Source organism: Triticum urartu, chromosome 1, assembly GCF_003073215.2.
Source record: "Triticum urartu cultivar G1812 chromosome 1, Tu2.1, whole genome shotgun sequence".
NCBI lineage: Eukaryota > Viridiplantae > Streptophyta > Magnoliopsida > Poales > Poaceae > Triticum > Triticum urartu.
The window spans coordinates 3,671,458-3,690,419 of NC_053022.1; positions in this window are offsets into that span (position 1 = coordinate 3,671,458).

The following is an 18,962-nucleotide window of genomic DNA, read 5'->3' on the forward strand; positions in this document are numbered from 1 at the left end:
GTGTTGGGCATGAAGCCCGTATAAATAAGCTTCTGTTAAAGAAGCCCCCAGGTATAATGAGCGTGGATAGTGCGTCAAGTGTGTGCGAACAATGCGTGAACAAGCTTTCAAAGGTTGTAATAGGAAAGGGGGAAGAAGGAGAGAAACAAAAGATAGTTAATATGTAAAATATAGACGGAGGAAGGAGACGAACTCAGAATCCGGCGCTAGGCGTAGAATCTTCGGAGATGGGCTGCGTTCCATGGGTTCGGCTCGAGTCGGTTATCCGATGCATCTCGCAGACGGTACGCTCCACTGGTCAGGACATGGTCAATGATAAAGGGACCTTCCCATTTGGGCTTGAGCTTGTCCTTTCTCTTGTCCGGCAAGCGTAGAACTAACTCGCTAATGTTGTAAATTTTGGCCCGTACTTCTCTGCTTTGATATCTTCGAGCTTGCTGTTGATAGAATGTGGAACGTGCTTTTCCCACGTCACGCTCCTCCTCCAATGCGTCCAAACTGTCCTACCGATCAAGCTCGGCTTCTCTTTCTTCATACATGCGCACGCGAGGTGAGTCATGAATTATGTCACGGGGCAGAACTGCCTCTGCGCCGTATACCATAAAGAATGGTGTAAATCCGGTTGTGCGATTTGGAGTGGTCCGCAGCCCCGGAGTACAGAGTCGAGCTCCTCTACCCAGTGCGTGTTAGATTCCTTAAGGGACCGCACTAATCGGGGTTTGATGCCGCTCATGATTAGACCATTTGCTCGCTCGACTTGACCGTTAGTTTGAGGGTGATAGACTGAAGCATAGTCGAGTTTGATGCCCATGTTTTTGCACCAGAGTTTAACCTCGTCGGCCGTAAAGTTCGTGCCGTTGTCAGTGATGATGCTATGGGGGACGCCGTAACGGTGTACGACCCCTGATATGACGTCTATCACCGGTCTGGATTCGGCCGTCTTGACAGGCTTGGCCTCTATCCATTTGGTGAACTTATCCACCATGACTAGTAGGTATCTTTGCTTGTGGGTTCCTCCTTTAAGGGGTCCAACCATGTCAAGCCCCCAGACCGCGAAGGGCCAGGTTATGGGTATAGTTTTGAGGGCGGTGGGTGGCATGTGGCTTTGATTAGCAAAGAGCTGGCAACCAACGCATCGTTGGACTATGTCCTGAGCATTTGCCAGGGCCGTCGGCCAATAAAATCCTGTACGGAAGGCCTTGCCTACAAGGGCCCGGGCTGCGGAGTGGTGCCTGCCGAGTCCGGCATGAATTTCAGCCAGAAGGTTCCGCCCTTCCTCTTCGGAGATGCACCTTTGAAGGACTCCGGTTGTGCTTTTCTTGTAAAGCTCTCCCTCATGGACCTTATAGGCTTTAGATCACCGCACTATGCAGCGGGCCTCGTTTTGGTCCTCGGGAAGTTCCTGCGTAGTTAGGTAGGCTAGGAATGGTTTCGTCCACGGGGCAATGACTGTCATTATTACGTGGGCTGAGGATGTTACTTTGTTGGCGGAACCGCTGATTGTGTCAGAATGTTCGGAGCCGGGCAGTGCGGTTTGGTCCGGATTATTATTTCCGGATTCCCCCTCCCATAGTAAGGATGGCTTGAACAGCCTCTCTAGGAAGATGTTGGGGGGGGGGACGGCATCGCGCTTTGCGCCAATGCGTGCCAATACGTCTGCTGCCTGGTTGTTATCCCGGGCTATATGGTGAAATTCAAGCCCCTCAAACCGAGCTGACATTTTTAGGACGGTGTTGCGATAAGCTGCCATTTTCGGATCCTTGGCATCAAAGTCTCCATTTATTTGGGATATCGCGAGGTTCGAATCCCCGCGCACCTCTAGGCGTTGAATGCCCATGGAGACTGCCATCCGGAGGCCATGTAGAAGGGCCTCGTATTCGGCTGCGTTGTTGGAGTCCCTATACATTATCTGGAGTACGTATTGAACCGTATCTCCGGTTGGGGACGTCAGGACGACGCCAGCCCCCAGACCAGCCAACATTTTGGAGCCGTCGAAGTGCATGATCCAGTTGGAATATGCGCCGTACTCTTTAGGGAGTTCGGCTTCAGTCCATTCCGCGATGAAGTCGGCCAAAACTTGCGACTTAATAGCTCGCCGTGGCTTATAGGTTAAGTCGAACGGGAGGAGCTCAATGGCCCATTTGGCAATCCGGCCTGTTGCGTCGCGGTTGTTTATAATGTCATTAAGAGGTACTTCGAGGCTACTGTTATCGCACACTCTTGAAAGTAGTATGGCAGCTTCCGGGATGCCATGAACACCGTGTACGCTATCTTCTGATAATGCGGGTACCGTAACTTGCATGGATTCAGGACAGTGGACACGTAGTAAACTGGTTTTTGAAGGGGGAACTTGTGTCCGTCCGTTTCTCGTTCGACAACGAGCACCGTGCTCACCACTTGATGAGTCGCCGCGATATATAATAGCATTGGTTCGCCTATGTTGGGCGCGGCCAGGACCAGGTTTGTTGCCAGTATGGCTTTTATTTCTTCGAGTCCTGCCGTGGCGGCATCCGTCCACTCGAAGTGTTCGGTGCGTCGGAGGAGGCGATAAAGGGGTAATGCCTTTTCTCCTAAACGGGAGATAAAGCGGCTTAAAGCCGCCACACATCCCGTCAATTTTTGTATTTGTTTGAGGTCCTTTGGGATGTCCAATTGTGACAGAGCTCGGATCTTGGCTTAGTTTGCTTCAGTTCCTCTACCGGATACAATGAAGCCCAAGAGCTTACCGGTTGGTACGTCGAAAACACATTTTTCCAGGTTAAGCTTAATGTCATATGTTCGGAGATTATCGAGCGTGAGCCTCAAGTCGTCTACTAGAGTTTCGACGTGCTTGATTTTGACGACCACATCGTCTACGTATGCCTCCACTGTTTTGCCGATCTGGTTTGCCAGACATGTCTGAATCATGCGCTGATATGTTGCGCCGGCATTTTTGAGCCCAAAGGGCATTGTGTTGAAGCAGAATGGGCCGTTGCGGCTTGATCGGGCTCTGCCATCTTGATTTGGTGGTTGCCGGAGTATGCGTCGAGGAAACACAATGAATCATGTCCTGCGGTAGCGTCGATAATTTGATCGATGCGGGGTAGGGGGAAGGGATCCTTTGGGCAAGCCTTGTTGAGGTCTTTGAAATTGATGCATAGGCGCCAGGATTTGTCCTTCTTTGGTACCATCACCAGGTTTGCTAGCCAGTCCGGATGTTTTATATCTCTGATGAGTCCGACTTCCAGTAATTTCGCTAGTTCTTCTCCCATGGCCTGTCTCTTGGGCTCGGAGAAACGCCGAAGAGCCTGTTTAACTGGCTTGAATCCTTTTATGATGTTTAGGCTGTGCTCGGCCAGCCGGCGTGGGATTCCTGGCATGTCTAAAGGGTTCCAGGCAAAGATGTCCCAATTTTCGCGTAGGAATTCTTGTAGTGCGGCGTCTACATCAGGGTTTAATTGTGCCCCAATGGAGGCCGTTTTTGTAGGGTCCGTTGGATGGACTTGGAATTTGACTATTTCGTCCGCTTGTTTAGAGGAGGTGGACTTGGATCTCTTATCGAGTATCACATCGTCCCTATTCACCATGGAGCACAGCGTAATGAGTTCCTCGGCCGCTAGGGCTTCGGATAGTGCCTCCAGGGCCAGGGCGGCTGTCTTGTTTTCGGCGCGAAGTGCTATGTCCGGGTGACTAGCAAGAGAGATGATTCCGTTGGGCCCGGGCATTTTGAGCTTCATGTACCCGTAATGGGGTATTGCTTGAAAAATTTTGAATGCCTCTCGCCCTAATAGAGCGTGATATCCGCTGCTGAACGGGGCCACTTGGAACGTGACCTCCTCGGACCTGTAGTTATCCGGTGTGCCAAACACCACATCTAGTGTGATTTTTCCTGTACAGCATGCTTCCCGACTGGGGATTATTCCTCTAAAGGTTGTGCTGCTTCGCTCAATGCGGCTCCAGTCTATTTCCCTTTTTCGGAGGGTTTCCTCGTAAATGAGGTCCAGTCCGCTGCCACCGTCCATGAGTACCTTGGTAAGGTGAAAGCCGTCCACTATTGGACTGAGGACCAATGCGGCTGGTGCTCGGGCTGTTCGGAATTTAGGTTCGTCACTGGCATTAAAGGTAATAGCCGTGTCACTCCATGGGTTTATTGTTGCTACTTGGTAGACTTCGGCGAGGCTGCGGAGTGTTCATTCTACATATTATTTGATGTGAAAGTCTCGAAGACTGTTAATATCGCACTGGTATCCTTGGACTGGTATTCTGGAGTTAGAAGCTCTTCGCCATTTTTGGCCACCTGCCGTAGTATCCAACATGCTCTAAGGCTATGAGTTGGAGTGGCACCCTCTATACTATGAATTTTGCAGGGTCCATTGAGCCATCCTTCCAGTGCGGTTCCATGCCTTATAGAGGGTTTTTGCTTTTTGGTGTTTAACCCAGGTGCTTGGCGATAATGCACCCTTTTATTTCGGACTGGGGTTGTATTTAGGGCCGGATTATCCCAAAAATTGATTTCGGTTTTCCAGGCGCTTTCCATCGCATAGTACTTTCGTACTATGGATGGTAAGTCGGTGAAGCGTGTAATTTCACGACGGCTTACGGCGTTGAGGATTCCCTTGTCCGTGCAATTATTGCAGAAGAATGAAATTGCGTCCTCCTCGTCACAGTCCTTTACCCTGTTCATAACCAGGAGGAATCTGGCCTAGTAATGGTGTACTATTTCGGCGGGCTCTTGCCGGATTTGGGATAGATCGCTTATGTTTGGGTGGGTGGGTGGAATTAAATTCGGAACCCCGTCCACTTTAAAACTCAGGGGCCAAGTAGTTTCCGAACTTAGAAGCTTGGGTTCTTGGATGTTGTCCAATGAATCTAGCCCGCTGCCTGACTCTAGGTTCAGGGCTTGAGTAACATCCTCCCCTCCGCAGGAATCCGGCATGGAGGGATCGGGAATCCGGACATAGCTAGTCCTTAAGATAGAAGAAGAGTTGCCGCATTGTTCCTCTACCACAGCAACGTGGTGGGTAACCTGGGGAGAGTTAATCTCTCTTAGATCGGGTCTAGGCCCAATCTGATCGTAGTCTGTAGCGACTCCTAGGGCGGCGATGCGATCCAAGAGCTCATTTATGGAAGAGAGCTCCATCAGATCCAACTGCTCGGCGAGTTCCGAGCTAACATGAAGATTGCTTTTGATGACCCGAGAAGTCATCGTCGGCGTGGCGGCCAGACAGGCGGTCACAAGGAAACCGCCTAGCCGGAGAGTTTGGCCTATAACCAAAGCTCCTTTAGCAACAGTGCCGTCTTTAAAGACGGGATGAGGCATCCTTCCTGACAGCGACGGCACAGAGGAACTCTCAATGAAAGCACCAACGTCGGTGTCAAAACCGGCGGATCTCGGGTAGGGGGTCCCGAACTATGCGTCTAGGCGGATGGTAATAGGAGACAAGGGACACGATGTTTTTACCCAGGTTTAGGCCCTCTGGATGGAGGTAAAACCCTACTCCTGCTTGCTTGATATTGACGATATGGGTAGTACAAGAGTAGATCTACCACGAGATCAGAGAGGCTAAACCCTAGAAGCTAGCCTATGGTATGATTGTTGTTCGTCCTACGGACTAAAACCCTCCGGTTTATATAAGCACCAAAGAGGGTTAGGGTTACACAGAGTCAGTTACAATGGTAGGAGATCTACATATCCGTATCGCCAAGCTTGCCTTCCACGCCAAGGAAAGTCCCATCCGGACACGGGACGAAGTCTGCAATCTTGTATTTTCATAGTCCAGGAGTCCGGCCGAAGATGATAGTTCGGCTATCCGGACACCCCCTAGTCCGGGACTCCCTCAAGGGTGTCGGGAACTAGGGTGTCGGAAACTAGGGTCATCGAGGGGTCGAGGGTCATCGAGGGTCGTGGGTGGAGGGTCGTCGGGGGTGGAGGGTCGTCGAGAGTCGATGGTCGAGGGTCGTCGAGGGGTCGAGGGTCGAGGGACGTCGAGGGGTCGAGTGTCGAGGGTCGTTGAGGGGTCGAGTGTTGAGGGTCGAGGGTCGAGGGTCGTAGATGTTGTTAGATGTTTTTGTATATATATGAAAACTTAGTCATTTTTTTCTGTATTAGATGATGATGATATATATGATGATATATGAAAACGAGCTCGGTCAATTTTTTTGTACTATATATATAGGACGACAGTTTGGGACACCTAGGTGCCCAAGCTCCTTGCCTGTCAACCTTCGGATTGCTTTAGGATGTGTGCCGACGTGGTAGGTATAGACACTACCGGGTATAACCGTTTGCAATACTTAATTGGAAAGTTATTGCGGTGTACTAATTAATTTCCTATAACTGTGTGTGAATCAGCAACCACTTGCTCTCATTTGGATGAAGGCATTAATTAGAATGCATGCACAAAAACATTCCCTAAAAAACGAGAATCTACCTAATTATAGCTATGCATGTGCGTGTGAAAAACTTGTAATTAATGCATAAAAGGAAATGATTAAAAGCTGCCTAATTTTTGCTGTACACACTACACAAGTATTGGTAATGTGCCCTTTTAAAAAGATACAGGTATGTGTAGTGGTGTCTACGTAACTAAAATTATTTCTCTTTGTACGATACCTAGCTGTGTTTAGGGTATATACCCACAAATTCTTTGAGGATAAGAGATATTTTTTTGGGTATGTAGCCACAATATTATAGTATGATTCGTCGAGTATCACACCTCTGCTACATCTCTATCGAGTATCTTGTATAGATGCTCATTGAACGTAAAAAATCATTTGTCAAGGTAGTTGGTTTACGTACATGTATCCACTTATATTTATGGGTATATACCAATATATTTTTTACATCAAGGTACATACATACAAAGAAATACTTTGAGTATGCACTGATTTTTTTTTGCGAAAACTTAAGTATTACAAATATATCGGACTACGTGTGTAGGTATCTAAAATCTAAAATAAATCATAGGGTATATTCCATTCGAGGTATGTACATACAGAGAAACACCATGAGTTGCACCGTATTTTGCGAAAATTTTAGTATGGACTTACAAATATATGGGAAACGTTTGAAGGTATCTAAAACCTAGAATAATCATAGAGTATATAGCTACCCAAGTACAAGTGTATGAGTATTTAGACTATTTTAACATGATTATAGTAGAATTGTTTAAGAAAATAAATCTTTTACGAGGGAATCAATACCATCCAGTTTTTGGAAACCAGTCAACAATCAACGCGGTTAAGCTTATTAATGCATGAAAATAGAAAATGGAAAGAAAATTATATGGAAGGTACTACTGATTATTTATATTTATTAGCAGAAAATGCATTAGCGGTTCGGGTCCGAACTAGGTGCCTGGGCACCTAGGTGCCCTAGATAATTTACCTATATATATATATATATATATATATATATATATATATATATAAAGAGAGAGAGTGGGTCTATTATGATAACATCCTCTTGAGTCTTATTCTGCACACCAAACCCTTATTCTGCTAACACTAATGAGCTGCCTGCAGCACCAGAAAAAACATACCACCGCAAAAACAAAAACTGCACCCTACCCCCCGGTGCACCACCCACTCCCACCTACCTTCTTCCTTCCCCGCTTCACCCCCAAATCTCCGCCAGCGCCCTGCGCCACCACCAACCCGCCTCCCGGCGCCACCGCGCTGCCCTACACCGCCCTACGTCCCCGCACACCTTCGTGCCACCTCCCAGCCCGTGCTGATGCCGGCCCCGTAATCCTAGCACCCGACCACCGCGCCGGCCCTACCACCGAATCGAGATTGCCACGGTCTGCCGTGATGCCTCCGGTGCCTCCCTACGACGGATCCGGCTAGATCCAGCCCCGCCGCTCCTAGCCACCTTCCTCTCGGCCCTGGCCGGGCCGCAACTGGCACCGCAGTGGTACCCCGCCCCGCCCTCCCGCTGCCTCCCGCCAGGATCTGTCCGCCGCAGCCAACCTCTTCCATCGCGCGCCTACAACGATCCACGACGGGGAGGTGCCCCTACTGCCTCGATCTGATCCCGACGAGGAGCTCCTCCCTCCCGCTCCTCTCCGGTGGGGCGTCGGGATGGGTCCCCATCATGGCCTCTCAGTGGTGAAGCTTGGTCTCCCTACTCCCCCACCACTCTCCTCCGTCGGCAGAGCCCCTGGGGACGCCATACGGTGGCATTGCTATTGCGACGATGGATCCCAGGCAGCCCAAAGGCGGCTACCCTGCGTTCCTTGTCTCCATGAACTGCAGTCCACATCGCCACCCCATCACCACACGCTGACCCCAGGTAGTCGCTCCGGCAGCTCCTTCCCCTGTCCATTGAATTTTCAGGCGGCGACGGAGGCACGGTCCGGCACGCATGAAAAAAGCGACGATGGGGAGCCATGGCCTCCATCCCCAATGATGCCTGGCCGCCTCCAAACACCCCGGGCTGGATCCGAGGCTCTCCTGCTTCTCCTAGCGCTCCTGGCGCCACCAGCTTCCCCGTCCGGCAACTCTCGCTCTATCTCTGCTAACCAGCTCCCCTGAGCGGCGTGTACGGCTCACCGGGTTGCAGCTGTGTGCAGTTCGGCCGACGCTGCAGTGCGGTTCACCTGCCGTGGTTGAGCAGCCCGCTGTCGAGCGGCAACCACAAAACAACGCCGACGTGCGGTTTGGTACCAGATGCGATACGGCTGGGCTTCAGTCATTGCGTAGATTCCGCACCGTGCGCGAGAGTTCCTCTGGGAATCAACTTGCAGTGCACATGGCTTCATGGCGTTGGTGTTGTGTGTAGTTTGACGGATGGCTTCATTTTTTTAATATATTTTCCTTTGTCGTCTACATGTATTTTCCTGTAAATGTGTGGACTCCTAGGTCAACGGCGGACAACGCGGTTCCCCATCGCCAATGATCCAGCTCGCTGTCGCCGTGGTGCACTCTGGTGTTCTTTTCTCCTCTCCTACAAAATTATGAAAACAGTACTGCACGAAGAAGGATGACCGCACTGCATTAAAACTCAACCGCAAGAAAACGACAATCAGAGATGCAGTTCTTTTACTTTGTGTTGTGGTTCACTTGCATGTTCAGTGAACAATTAAAGAGTAGATGACATTATACGTGTATTTTGAAGGGTTGTTGTGCAAATTGAAGAGAACAAATGCAGTGCAGTGCGATTTGTGTAGCAGCTCATTACCCTTCAAGTGCAATTTGTTTGTGTGTCTTAAAAATCAGTGACTATCATCAACACTTGCAGTGCGTTTGGTCCTCGATGTGGTTCATTTTTGAGAATGCTGCTGTTCACTTGTGCCCATCATGAAAAGTGCGAAAATTTTAGCAAAACAATAAGATAGTAATGCAGTTCATTTCGATATATGTCGCGTTTCAGTTGTCCTCGTCTCTGAAGTCCACTCTAGTACATTAAAAATGTTGAAAAAAAGACAATAAAAACTCACAAAACCTCATCTGAGAAAGTTTTCGTCTGACAAAAGAAAATCATGAAGTTCAGTTGACCGTCTGATGCAGTGCGGTTTTTCATCCGATGCAGTGCGGTTTTCAGTCGGATGAAGTACGCACGTCGATTTGGGTGTCATGAAAAATAGAGTGTTCGCATTTCGGTAAATTCGAAACTCCCCTTAAACCGTAAAGAATTAGAAAGATTGTTCTACATGAAAAAGTTGCGCCTCGTCGATATCTATCCAACAGCGTATCGTTAATATATATATATATATATATATATATATATATATATATATATATATATATGAAAAACTTTCTTAGATGTATATATATATATGATGATGATGATGATGATGTTGTAATTTTGTTGATATATATACCCCCTCCCCGATAACTTCGACATGAGGGGGGTCGATATACCCCCTCCCCGATAACTTCGACATGACGAGAAGAAGAAGGAGAAGAAGAGGAGAGGAAAAAGAGGAGAAAAAAATAAGAATAGGAAGAAGAAAAAAAAGAGGAGAGGAATAAGGAATAGAGAAAAAGAAGGAAAAAATTGAAAACAATTTCTATTTTTTCTTATTCTCATCTATTCCTTCTTCTTCTCCTCCTTTTTTCTTCTTTTTTCTTCTATTTTTTCTTCGTCTTCTCCTCTATTTTTTCTTCTTCTTCCTCTTCTTATTTTTTATCGGGAACGAGGGTGTCGGGAACTAGGGTGTCAGAAACTAGGGTAGAGGGTGCCGGGTCTCCGAGGGGTCGAGGGTCGTCGAGGGGTCCAGGGTTGCCGAGGGGTCTATGTTTGCCACTATTAATATATCCATCTCTCATGATTGTATATTAATTGCCATGTTGTAATATTTGCAGAAACAATGGATCATCAAAGAGACTTCGAACAAGAAGAGATATTGGGGGACATAATCCATGGCAGAGGTGACGTCTTGTTGTTTCTCAACGACTTCGAAAAAGGTCTGGAAGGAGAGGAAGGAGGTGGTGATCAAACAATGGAGGAGGAAAGTCATTATCATGATGGTGGCTCCGGCGACCGTGATGACGGCTCCGGTGACCGAACGGAGTCGGGATCTGTTGTTGCAAAGTCCGGCGAGGTATATATATATATATATTAATTAAGCCTGTGCTGACTAGCTAATTGATGCATTCTTTGTTTTGGTATGTACATATATTAAATCTTCTTTCTTCTTTTATAGCCCTCCGGATCAAGCAAAACTTCGGTAACGAAACTTCACCATCACAGAAATCGTGCGCGATGGCCAGCCGATTAAACCCCTCCGGACCAAGGAAGCATTTTCTGCTCTGTGCAGGGTTCTTGTTAGGGACATGATCCTGATCAGCATCAATCTATGGAATCAGCCTAAGAAGGAAGAGCTTCAAGTTTCTTTTGTCGAAGATAGATAGAAAGCTGATCTTTGGACTGCGCTGAAGGTAAATTTCACCCTATCGGAAGAGGAGGATCCAGAGAATCCAGTTATAGAGCCACTGATCATGTCTCATGCTCTCAAGAAGATGGCAGATCAATTCAGGAGGTGGAAGAATGAGTTGAAAGCAACGTATGTCGACAAAGGGAAGACTCCAGAATTCACTGGTCGATTTGAGAAGATAAAAGATCACTGGCACGCATTTGTGGCTAACAAGACATCGGAGATGAGATAAATGTTGCAAAGAAGGAGCATCACCATCGCACAGGATCATATTACTACCTCAATGCCCGGCAATTGTGGGAGAAGGCTGAGCAGGACCTGATTGCTTAAGGGGTCGAACCAGAGACATTGCACTGGCCAGACCGTTCAAGGACTTGGTTCTTCAGGGTTGGTGGAAGTTTTGACCCTGAAGCAGGGAAGTGCTGTTGGACGGACGAGAACCTTGAAACACCCATCACGAAGCTTCGGAAAGCAATCAAGGAAGTGCAGGAAGGGACGTTCATTCTCGATAGAGAGAATGATGAGCTCACAAGGGCCCTCGGGAATCCTGAGCACCCTGGACGAACACGAGGCACACCAGGCTCCGTTGCGTAGAAGGTTGGGTTTCCCAATGCAGGCGGTTACAAAACCCAATTGAGGAGCAGGAAAGTGGAGCAGAGCGAACTGCAGGAGCTTAAGGCAAGGGTACGGAAGCTAGTGGAACGACAAGATGTTGAGAACCAGCAGCTGCGAGATCCTGCCCAAGAAGCTACCCCAGAAGCTACCCCGCCATCTTAGCGGAGAAGCAGCGTGGCTTCCACCGAGCTTGTTCAGCAGCCTGACTTGACGGGTCCTAGCTATCCTGTGGATTTTATCATGGATTCACACCCATGCCACCTTATGACACAATGGCTTCAGCTCAAAGTCAAGGCAGTTGCCGGCTCTATGTACCCTCCTTCACTCGGAGCAACTTTTCACTGCTGTCCGATTCCACAAGGCTATGCTGTTGTGATGGTGGACGAAATAACGGAGGGATTTGAGGATCTCCAGGTTGAGCACCCTACAGGTGATGGAGAGACTCAACTTGGTCTTGCTATGAAGACTCCGTGTCTATGGCAGAAGGAGAACATCAACCCCACCTCCTTCAACCCCTCCTCCTCCTCCGGCGAGTGATCAGGGCACTCCACCTCCTGCTCCGACGCGTGAGGGCGGAAGTACTCCGCCTCCTTCTCCAGCTGCTACGGCGCATCCGAGCAGCCCGCCTCCTCCTTCGCCGCCTCGTAAGCAACATTGGAATACAGACGCCGCCGCTCCAGCTGCTCCAACGCGTCATAGCAGTCCGCCTCTGGCTGCTTCGCCTCTTAAGCAACGAAAGAAGACAGCCGCAGCTGCTCCAGCTGCTCCGGCGTCTAGCAGTACAGCTAGAGGCGGGAGGCAATCCAGATACGGTCCATCGTCTCTCAAGCCTCTAGACAAGTTACCATACGAGATGACCGTGGAGGAAAATGAGCACATCGTTCAAACCCAAGTGAAGGACTTCTTTGAAACGAAAGAGCTAAGAAACTACCAGCTCTGGAGGAGAAGATAGATCCGGTGAAAGCGAAGCGCACTCTCAATGCCCTGAAGTAAGCACCACCGTGTTCACCGGATAACAACCATCTCCGCTGTCTTAAAAAGACAATGCAAGAAGCGCGCCAGTCGGCAAGTACTTCAACCAATAAAAGGTTAAAAGAACGAAGAAGTGGGAAGAAAATTCCCCAGCTCGGAGAACAGGAGAACCAATCATTCCCCCCGCTCAAGGTGTCTAGCGATATCGTCGCAAATCAGCCGCTGCTACCCTGTTTGACTATTGATGATTACCTGCCCGACGATTTTGAATATGAAATAATGGAGGTGGAGGAATTCAAATACCATTATGGGAAGCCTCTCATCAAAGATACTCTTGCTCTAACAACAATGATGCAAAGATTGCATGACTGGTACATGAAAATCTGCACAGAGTCTGGGAAGAATGCTTTGTTGATGCTGATAAAAGAGGACCATGACTTCATTGGCCAAGAACTGTTAACTGTTGATTGACGAGTTTTCCCAATTCTACAATCAGAAGGCCCTCAACAAATCACTTGTGGCTTGCTACTGTCTGTAATTAAGTCTTTATATATATATAGCTCAGCCCTTTCATTGCATGTATATATAATTATCCTTACTATATTATGCAGATTGAACATCGTCGAATGCAGAAAAGCACAAATCTATGACATTGGGTTCATTAGCCCAAACGTTATACATGAATACACAGTCAAAAAAGCCGTGGAGATTGAGGACAATTTGCTCAGATCGTTGCTCAAAAATCAAACAAAAGATAAAATACTCTTTCCTTACAACTTCAAGTTAGTGTTACTGTCTTATGCATGCATGCGCAGCTTCCACTTTATTGTCATGGTGATTAAGCTTGAGAAGGGAGAAGTAACTGTCTTAGACTCGAGACGCAAAGATCCCGAGGACTATGCGGACATGACTGGAATGCTCCAAAAGTAAGTTCAATCGATCATTATTGCACCATATCGGCAACTTTGTTCATTTCCTGATATCAAGTAATTATTTTCTTTGTCTGGCAGAGTTTGGAAAAAGTTCACCGCAGTTTCTCTGGGACTGCTGACCGAGCTGACATTTAAACAACCAAAAGTCAGTACTACTACCTAGTTCCGCGCGTCTCCCATTAATTGTAGCTAGTTTCATCAATAGCATTTCGCATGCATGCTTATCAGTTTGATTGACCTGTATTTCCTGTATAGTGCTTGTGGCAGGAACAAGGAAATAATTTCTGTGGATACTACATTTGCGAGTTCATCTACAACGAGACGGCCAAGAATAAGCGGGGCTACACTAAAAAGCAATATCAAGTGCATAAGCAAAAAAATTCACAATTGTATTTTATTACCATCATTTGTGTTGAGTTTCATTCATACACATGTATTGACCCTCTTCTTCAATTTAGATCTGGCAGCTGCAGGATGAGCTCCTACCACATGATCACATAAAAGCAATTCAAGAGGAATTGGCGGGATTCTTTCTTGACCACGTCATCAACAAAGCCGGAGAATACCATGTGGCACTTGACTTCAGACTTTAAGGATAGTACTAGATCTCATATTGTATATATGTAGCTAGTAGCGTCGGATAGATATACGAAAACTTGTTGTTCGACCAATCTCTTGGAGAAGGAGAGGTCGATCACTTCTCTCTGTATATATTCATGACGATCATCTGTACTTAATGGTTTCCTTCATTTTCTTACTAGCTAGCTAGGTAGCGTGTCGAGTCCTCTAAATTAACCCTACAAAACCCCCAACCGCCCCCCTTCAGGAAAGAAACAAAAACCACAGCCCCTGAACTACTAACGCGTGGAAGCCTTTTGGTCCCGGTTTGTGGCACCAACATGGACAAAATCCCGTCCTGCCTGGGCAAGCCGCAGCGGCCACGTGGAGACCCATCTGTCCCGGTTCCTCGGTGAACCGGGACGAAAGGTATTGGGTTTTAGTACCGACCCTTTCGTCCTGGTTAGGCAACCGGGACAAATGGGCCTCATGAACCGGGATAAATGTCCCATTTTCTACTAGTGCATGTATGCTCTAGCTAGATGTTCGGAATCTAAACCATGTATGATATACTACATACAATGTGTTTAACATGCACAACACACACACAAACACCATTTAGACTAGTAAGGTACACGTGCATTTCACGCATGAGATTTGGCAACCAAATTATGAATAAATACCACATTATAGCATGTAAGCTTTGAGTCATATATGCATGATGTAGATGTTCATTTAATTCTTATAGTTCATTTCATTCAAAATCATCTAGTTTTTATAAGAAAGCTAATCTATTTTAAGATTCATGGAATTGTGCGTTGTAAGGCATAAAGTAAAAACAAATAATGGCAAATCGGGTAGAAAAACATCTGGGCAATTCTGATACGGAAGATTCTAGAATAAAGAAGAAGTGCTTGTGTTTTGAGGTTTGTGCATTATGCTTAAGTACAACCATGGAGTCTTCTAGATTATACATGTGGCAAAATCTGGTGGAATGTAGATGATATCATACGGCCAGTAGTGCTCAAATTTGCCATCTCTGCACCATCGGATTGGCCTCATCCAACGACCATCTTTCAAAGTTAAGTTACCCGCACACTATATAAAAAATATAAAATATAATATATATAGGGGTATAGATATAGATATGTGATGCGAAACCCACCCATCATCCCCAATTAGAATAGTGTGTCCATCCACGGATGCAATGTAGCCAAACGATGTCTGCCATCGGTATCTCAAATTCAAATCAGTCTGACCTTGTTCAATGTGTATACATTACAACATGCTCGTTCCCAAACCACACCGCGCAGATCTCCGCTATATTCATGCGTGCATGGGATTCAAACATGATGATCTCTTATTCAAATATTTGAATTCAACTTTACATTGATTATGACCTCACCTAGTCTTTTACACCCACACAATCGTCTTCTCTTTATAATTGTACCACAAACTTTCTCTCGTGCATGCATGCACAGACACTACCCGTCTGTATTATCCATCACACACATGCAATCTTTTTCTTCATGTCGGTCTCCCATGAAGGTGTTGACACATGAACACGTCACGTGTACCCTCGACGCCGGGGGTGATGCACCGCAGCTCATGCCGAAGGAGACCCGACCGACAGCGCGATACGCAAGACAGTCGGCGGGCGCTTTTGTAGACCCGAAGCCCCACTTGCCCGGGAGGGACCCCGTCAGGGCTCGCGGCGGCTATGGGTTGCTCCAGGTCGATTCGCTCGCCCCTAGAGCCTCGTGGATCCATAGCCCTCCAGCATAAAGAACTAGCGAAGAACGAGAAGAAAGATACAAGGGAGAGATAAAAAGTAGATGAATACGAAAAAGTAGTAGATGTGTTTATTCGATTGTGTGTTGTTCAATCGGCCGTCACCCCCAACATATATAAGAGGCGACTGGACTTCCCGTACAAGAAAAGGATTCATCTAGGCTTTCCTTACAAGAAAATTGCATCAATTCACGTCCAAAACCCTAGTCAAATTCGGACTAGTTTTATCCGAACTTTCCAAAACTGTTCGGTTTAAACTGATTGTACCTTGTTGTCCTTTTTGTGATGGCAAACAACCTCGGATGGAAACGAGTCCAAAAGAAATCTTGACCGTTTAGACGAGATGAACATCTTTCATGTTGAACGTTTTTTCATTAGAGGTCATCCCGAGGGTCAAATCGCTCGTGCAAAACAGCAAATTATTCACGCATCTCATCAGACACACCCACATATGTGTCTGGTTCCGGGCGTCATATTTTGCTCGCTGGAGGGTCTCGTTGCGCGGGCTCTAACTTTTGCATACGACCTCGTATTGCGACGATCTTTATATCAAAACCGATCGTTTCGACGAGACGAAGACAATTCGTGTAGATAATCCGTCCATACGAGGCCGTCTTGGGGGATTAATCAGCCGAACAATGTTCTGAATACAAAATCCAGTACTTTGAGCACAACTTCGGCCTTAGAGATGAGGTCGGATGGCTATGACTTAAACATCAAAGTTGTTCCTCTCGGCGACGTGGAACTTTCCATGCTGAAAACCCTCTCACTCGAAGCCATCCCATTTTCTTTTTATGTCATGCCAAAATCTGGTGTTAACACATGCTCCCCTATTTTTGGGCAAAGCTTGCACGCCGAACAATAATATGCACGGTGTTTGTTCTAAGGACGATGTCAACACTCCATCGGCCATTTATTTTTCTTAGGGCGATAATTTTGTATCGTCCATTGCTGATTTAGGATTCTTGCCACACACTCGGGTGGTATTTCTTCAAGTACTTGCCATTGAGAGCTCGAGGTAACAATGCCCCTTGTACAGATTCAACCAAATATGAGTTTCCGGGAACTATTCTTGTAATCCTAAAAGGACCTTCCCAACTTGGAGATCACTTCCCGAATTCTTTATCTCTTGAACCAATCGGCAGAATCACTTTCCAGATGAGATCACCAACTTGAAAAAATTTCAACTTAACTTTCTTATTGTAAGCTCTTGCCACCATCAACTTGTCTCTCTCTATGGCCCTCAAAGCAGCCAAACGTTTATCGGCAACTTCGTCAATGTTGTCCATCATTAAGTTATAAAAGTCTACTGCCGATAAATCATTTTGCTTGGCAATTATCAAAGCATTCAAATTTATTTCCACCGGTAAAACAGCCTCTTGACCATATACTAGCTCATATGGAGTCACCTTCGTAGCACCATGCCTTGAGATCCTATGTGCCCACAAAGCCTCAGACAACAACTCATGCCATCTCCTTGGATTATCCTCAATCTTCTTCTTGATGAGATTGATTAAAATTTTATTGCTAGACTCAGCTTGTCCATTGGCTTGGGCATAATATGGAGAGGAATTGAGCAACTTTATGTTATAAGATTCGGCAAATTCTCTGACTTGGTGTGACATGAAAGATGAGCCTTGATCTGTAGTCAACGTTTGAGGAATGCCGAATCTATGAATAATGTGCTGGGTTATGATCTTAATTACCTCTGTATGTGTCATGTTCTTGAGAGGCACTGCTTCAGACCATTTAGTAAAATAATCGGTTGCTACTAATACGAATCGATGCCCCTTTGATGAAGACGGATGAATTTGTCCAATAAATTCTAAACCCCATCCTCTAAAAGGCCATGGCTTGATAATGGGATGTAGCATAGCAGCAGGAGCCAACTGAATATCACCAAATTTTTGACAAGCTTCACGCCCTTTGTAATATCTGAAGCAATCATTAATCATAGTCGGCCAATAAAATCTAGCACGTCGTAGCAACCATTTCATCTTGGGAGCCGACTGATGAGTGCCACAAATACCTTCATGGACATCCCCCATAGCAACTCTCGCTTGGTCTTCGTCCAGGCACTTTAGAAGAACATCATCAACCGTTCGGCGATAGAGACCATCATCTCTCATTGTGTATTTAAAAGCCATACGCCGAATAGCCCTGTCCACCCTTCTACTAGGATCACACAAATAATCAACAATGGGTTTCCTCCAGTCTTGATTTCCTCCTGCATTGAATATTTCATTAGTGGCCAAAACGGTGGGCTCCAGTTCGGCCTCCCCTATGTTGGCAAGACTAGACATCGGCTTTTCAGAAATAATAAACATGCCACGATCAACATGATAGCCGGATGCTTGCTGTGCCAACTCATTTGCTTTCCAATTGTCATGTCTAGATATATGAGCAATGCTAAAATAATCCAAAGTAGAAATTATATCTAGACATTTATCAAGATAAACATTAAATGAATCGTCAAAACATTGAAAGACTTTGGATATTTGTTGCACTACTAATAACGAATCACCATAAGCCTCAATATGTGTAACACCTATAGCAAGTAACATCTCTAGGCCGAATAACAATACATATTCGTCTTTGATCATTGTGCAAAAATATCTTAAGCGGCATGAGGCTTCAAAAACTAGCTCCATATGGAGATAAATAAACAACACCAACACTATGGCCATTGCTACAAATTGAACCATCAAAATATAATCTCCATAGTACTAGAGAGAAAAGGCTAATATCACTTAACATGTATCTTGTCTTGGTTCCAATTGAACTAAGGACGATGTTAGAATTCCACACCGGCCATGATCAGATAGTTTCTTAGGACAATAGTTAAGTATCGGTCATTACCATGAGGTTCATGTAAAATTCATCCATTAAAACATGTATAGCCGAAATAAACAAATAAAATAGCAATAAAATATTTCGGCCCCTTTGTCTTAGCAACAAAAATGTAATTAACCAAATGTATAGTGATTTGGTAATACTCTGTCATCATATAGAAAATTATGTTGCATCCATGGATCAAAATAAGTCCATGAAGGGTAACTGATCATACCTGTGGATGAATTCCATGGCAAAGGCATCAATGGCATTGTTGAAGAAAATGGATGATGTGCTAACCGAAGATTTTGATGTTGTGATGCACACCTTCGGCTTAATTGTTTGTTGCTTCCATCCTTCTCTTTCTTCACTTTTATCGTACTTGTTGCAATTGAAGCATGCA